The following is a 6000-nucleotide window of genomic DNA, read 5'->3' as shown; positions in this document are numbered from 1 at the left end:
GCTCTTGCTAAGAGCTTGCTAAGTACCTAGCTCTTGCCTTTGCCTTTGGCAAATCCATTGCCTATGTGGACAACCTGCACAGCGAGTCCCCTATTTCTCGGTTCCTTGACTTCTACATCGATAATGACTTTCTCTTCCACTCTGACATAGTCACTCACTTCTGTGGTCAGGCTCTAGACTTGTCATTGCCAGAGACGGCACTGCTTTGAAGTCACTTATTCAAACATGCTGCTCTTCAACCCCTACTTCCTCTCCTTCCTGCCTCCACCACAGCAGAATTTCCCTAAGATTTCTAATCCACCCTCCTCTCCATCTTCTCCTCTCATTACTTACTCCCCAATTTGCTTAAATTGCATGGTCATTTCAACCACTTTCTTGTGAATACCCTTGGTCCCCTTGCCCAATTCATTCCATAATAAAACTCCTATTTTAGACAAACCCAATCTTATGCATTCACCTTCCCTGTGTCCATTCCCAGATGGAATCTTTCCCATCATTATTCAAACATGTTTCTTCTCTTCTTTTTTTTAGAGAGAGAGACAGAAAGTGCGAGCACATTGGGGAGAGGCGGAGGGAGAGCGAGAATCCTAAGCAGGCTCCTTGCCCAGTGTGGAGCCCAATGTGGGGCTCAGTCTTACACCCCCAAGATCAAGACCTGAGCCAAAATCAAGAGTCAGACACTCAACTGACTGAGTCACCCAGGACCCCCTCAAATGTGTCTTTGTATCTCGTACTGAAAAGAGTTCTCCCTTAGCTTCATATTCTCATCAATTGCCTCTTTCATACTTAAAATTCTAATACTTGTACATACATAATTATTTCACTTTCTCATTTATTTGCTCTTTGTCCAGTTCCAATTTGGTTTCACCTTTACCTCCCCACCAAAATTCCTCTTATGAAGGTTGTCAATCACTTTCATGTTATCAAATTTAATTGACGCTTTTTAGTGACATTCCATCCTACCCCACAGCAGCATTTGTCAAAACTGTCAATTACTGCCACTTTGAAATACTTTTTCTCTTGGCTTTAACAATACCACATTTAACTGGTTTTTTTCTATTTCTCTCTCCTTTCTTATCAACTCTGTCTTGTGGGCTTCTCCTCTTCTGTCCAGACTTTACATGGGATAACTCAGAACTTGGTCCTGGGCTCTCTTATTTTCTCAAATTCCTGAGAAGTTTCATTCAAAAGTTCTAAAGATAAAAAATCCATTTATATGGAAAACACAAGTCCACATAAAGACTTGTACAGAAATGTTCATAGCAGCTTCATTCACAGTAGCCCCAAACTGAAAACAAACCAAAGTCCATCAATGGGTAAATGGATAAACAAAATGTGTTATCTATACAATGGAATACTATGCAGCAACAAAAAAGAATGAAAAACTGCTCTATACAACCATGGGTGACTCTCAAATGTATTGTGCTAAGTGAGAAAAGACTGACATAACTGGGTGATAGACATTGGGGAGGGTATGTGTTGTAAGGAGCACTGGGTATTATATAAGACTGATGAATCACAGACCTGTACCCCTGAAACAAATATTATATGTTAATTAATTGAATTTAAATGAAAAAAAAAAAAGCCAATCAGCATTGCCTAAGGCCAGGGGCAGAGGGACAGACTGCAAAAGAGCACAGTGAAACCTTTCAGGATGATGGAAATGTTCTGTATCTTTATTTATTTATTTATTTATTTATTTATTTTTTATTATGTTATGTTAGTTACCATACAGTATGTCATTAGTTTTTGATGGAGTGTTCCATGATTCATTGTTTGCATGTAACACCCAGTGCTCCCTGCAATCTGCCCCTTCTTAATAGCCATAACCAGGCTCACCTATCCCCCCACCCCCTCCCTTCTAAAACCCTTAGTTTGTTTCCCAGTGCAGTGGTTTCTTAGGGGTATACAGCAGTCAAAACTCAGGAAATCGAGTACTTGAAATAGGTGCAATTTATTATAAGTTGTACCTTAATAAAGTTGATTAAAAAATATATGTTGCCAAGGCTTGAATTTATGTCTTTAACATAGATCTCTCTTGTGAGCTTCAGACTGTAGATAAAACTATTTATGTGATATCACCATTTTGATATTTCATAGGAATTTCAAACTGAAGTATAAAACTGAATCCTGGATTTATTCTCCCACAGGCTCCATGCGCTGGCTCCCCCTGAGGAAATTGGTATCTCAAGGAGACCTCAGAATACAGGGGCTTAAATAAACCAGGATTTTATTTCTGTCTCACAGGACCGGTAGAGATGGGAGAACCAGGACTGGTACTGTGACTCTGCCATCCTAATCCCAGGATTCCATTTCTGGTTGTAGGGATGCTTCAATTCTCATCATACCCCAGCCAGCAGGGGGCAGGGAGAGGGTCAAAGAAGGGCCTGCACATTTCTTTTTCTTTTCTTTTTTTTTTTTTTAAGATTTTATTTATTTATTTGACAGAGAGAGATCACAAGTAGGCAGAGAGGCAGGCAGAGAGAGAGAGAGAGAGAGGAAAGCAGGCTCTCCACTCAGCGGAGAGCCCGATGTGGGACTCGATCCCAGGACCCTGGGATCATGACCTGAGCCGAAGGCAGCAGCTTAACCCACTGAGCCACCCAGGCGCCCCTGCACATTTCTTTTTCAGAGGCATAGCCAGAAGTGTCAAATGGCCATACCTTATAACAAAGGAGGCTGGAAAATATTATCTTTTTTTTTTTTAATTTTAAATTTTTTATTTTTTATAAGCATATAATATATTTTTATCCCCAGGGGTACAGGTCTGTAAATCGCCAGGTTCACACACTTCACAGCACTCACCAAAGCACATACCCTCCCCAATGTCCATAATCCCACCCCCCTTCTCCCAACCCCTCTCTTCCCAGCAACCCTCAGTTTGTTTTGTGAGATTAAGAGTCATTTATGGTTTGTCTCCCTCCCAATCCCATCTTGTTTCATTTATTCTTCTCCTACCCACTTAAGCCCCCATGTTGCATCACCACTTCCTCATATCAGGGAGATCATATGATAGTTGTCTTTCTCCGCTTGACTTATTTTGCTAAGCATGATACGCTCTAGTTCCATCCATGTTGTCGCAAATGGCAAGATTTCATTTCTTTTGATGGCTGCATAGTATTTCATTGTGTATATATACCACTTCTTCTTTATCCATTCATCTGTTGATGGACATCTAGGTTCTTTCCATAGTTTGGCTATTGTGGACATTGCTGCTATAAACATTCAGGTGCACGTGCCACTTCGGATCACTACGTTTGTATCTTTAGGGTAAATACCCAGCAGTGCAATTGCTGGGTCATAGGGCAGTTCTATTTCCAACATTTTGAGGAACCTCCATGCTGTTTTCCAGAGTGGTTGCACCAGCTTGCATTCCCACCAACAGTGTAGGAGGGGTCCCCTTTCTCCGCATCCTCGCCAGCATCTGTCATTTCCTGACTTGTTGATTTTAGCCATTCTGACTGGTGTGAGGTGATATCTCATTGTGGTTTTGATTTGTATTTCCCTGATGCCGAGTGATGTGGAGCACTTTTTCATGTGTCTGTTGGCCATCTGGATGTCTTCTTTGCAGAAATGTCTGTTCATGTCTTCTGCCCATTTCTTGATTGGATTATTTGTTCTTTGGGTGTTGAGTTTGCTAAGTTCTTTATAGATTTTGGACACTAGCCCTTTATCTGATATGTCGTTTGCAAATATCTTCTCCCATTCTGTCAGTTGTCTTTTGGTTTTGTTAACTGTTTCCTTTGCTGTGCAAAAGCTTTTGATCTTGATGAAATCCCAATAGTTCATTTTTGTCCTTGCTTCCCTCGCCTTTGGCGATGTTCCTAGGAAGATGTTGCTGCGGCTGAGGTCGAAGAGGTTGCTGCCTGTGTTCTCCTCAAGGATTTTGATGGATTCCTTTCTCACATTGTGGTCCTTCATCCATTTTGAGTCTATTTTCATGTGTGGTGTAAGGAAATGGTCCAATTTCATTTTTCTGCATGTGGCTGTCCAATTTTCCCAACACCATTTATTGAAGAGGCTGTCTTTTTTTCCATTGGACATTCTTGCCTGCTTTGTCGAAGATTAGTTGACCATAGAGTTGAGGGTCTATTTCTGGGCTCTCTATTCTGTTCCATTGATCTATGTGTCTGTTTTTGTGCCAGTACCATGCTGTCTCGATGATGACAGCTTTGTAATAGAGCTTGAAGTCCGGAATTGTGATGCCACCAAGTTTGGCTTTCTTTTTCATTATTCCTTTGGCTATTCGAGGTCTTTTCTGGTTCCATATAAATTTTAAGATTATTTGTTCCATTTCTTTGAAAAAGATGGATGGTACTTTGATAGGAATTGCATTAAATGTGTAGATTGCTTTAGGTAGCATAGACATTTTCACAATATTTATTCTTCCAATCCAGGAGCATGGAACATTTTTCCATTTCTTTTTTTTTTTTTTTAAAGATTTTATTTATTTATTTGACAGAGAGAAATCACAAGTAGATGGAGAGGCAGGCAGAGAGAGAGAGGGAAGCAGGCTCCCTGTGAGCAGAGAGCCCGATGCGGGGACTCGATCCCAGGACCCTGAGATCATGACCTGAGCCGAAGGCAGCAGCTTAACCCACTGAGCCACCCAGGTGCCCCCATTTTTCCATTTCTTTGTGTCTTCCTCAATTTCTTTCATGAGTACTTTATAGTTTTCTGAGTATAGATTCTGAGCCTCTTTGGTTAGGTTTATTCCTAGGTATCTTATGGTTTTGGGTGCAATTGTAAATGGGATTGACTCCTTAATTTCTCTTTCTTCTGTCTTCTTGTTGGTGTAGAGAAATGCAACTGATTTCTGTGCATTGATTTTATATCCTGACACTTCACTGAATTTCTGTACAAGTTCTAGCAGTTTTGGAGTGGAGTCGTTTGGGTTTTCCACATATAGTATCATATCATCTGCAAAGAGTGAGAGTTTGACTTCTTCTTTGCCGATTTGGATGCCTTTAATTTCCTTTTGTTGTCTGATTGCTGAGGCTAGGACTTCTAGTACTATGTTGAATAGCAGTGGTGATAATGGACATCCCTGCCGTGTTCCTGACCTTAGTGGAAAAGCTTTCAGTTTTTCTCCATTGAGAATGATATTTGCTGTGGGTTTTTCATAGATGGCTTTGATAATATTGAGGTATGTGCCCTCTATCCCTACACTTTGAAGAGTTTTGATCAGGAAGGGATGCTGTACTTTGTCAAATGCTTTTTCAGCATCTATTGAGAGTATCATATGGTTCTTGTTCTTTCTTTTATTGATGTGTTGTATCACATTGATTGATTTGCGGATGTTGAATCAACCTTGCAGCCCTGGAATAAATCCCACTTGGTCGTGGTGAATAATCCTTTTAATGTACTGTTGAATCCTATTGGCTAGTATTTTGCTGAGAATTTTCGCATCTGTGTTCATCAAGGATATTGGTCTATAGCTCTCTTTTTTGATGGGAATCTTGTCTGGTTTTGGGATCAAGGTGATGCTGGTCTCATAAAATGAGTTTGGAAGTTTTCCTTCCATTTCTATTTTTTGGAACAGTTTCAGGAGAATAGGAATGAGTTCTTCTTTAAATGTTTGGTAGAATTCCCCCGGGAAGCCATCTGGCCCTGGGCTTTTGTTTGTTTGGAGATTTTTAATGACTGTTTCAATCTCCTTACTGGTTATGGGTCTGTTCAGGCTTTCTATTTCTTCCTGGTTTAGCTGTGGTAGTTTATATGTTTCTAGGAATGCATCCATTTCTTCCAGATTGTCAAATTTGTTGGCGTAGAGTTGCTCATAGTATGTTCTTATAATAGTTTGTATTTCTTTGGTGTTAGTTGTGATCTCTCCTCTTTCATTCATGATTTTATTTATTTGAGTCCTTTCTCCTTTCTTTTTGATAAGTCTGGCCAAGGATTTATCAATTTTATTAATTCTTTCAAAGAACCAGCTCCTAGTTTTGTTGATTTGTTCTATTGTTTTTTTGGTTTCTATTTCATTGATTTCTGCTCTGATCT

The sequence above is a fragment of the Neovison vison genome, chromosome 3, assembly GCF_020171115.1.
Source record: "Neovison vison isolate M4711 chromosome 3, ASM_NN_V1, whole genome shotgun sequence".
In the NCBI taxonomy this organism is placed as follows: domain Eukaryota; kingdom Metazoa; phylum Chordata; class Mammalia; order Carnivora; family Mustelidae; genus Neogale; species Neogale vison.
The sequence above is the reverse complement of the archived record's forward strand: the minus strand, read 5'-3'. Positions refer to the sequence as shown.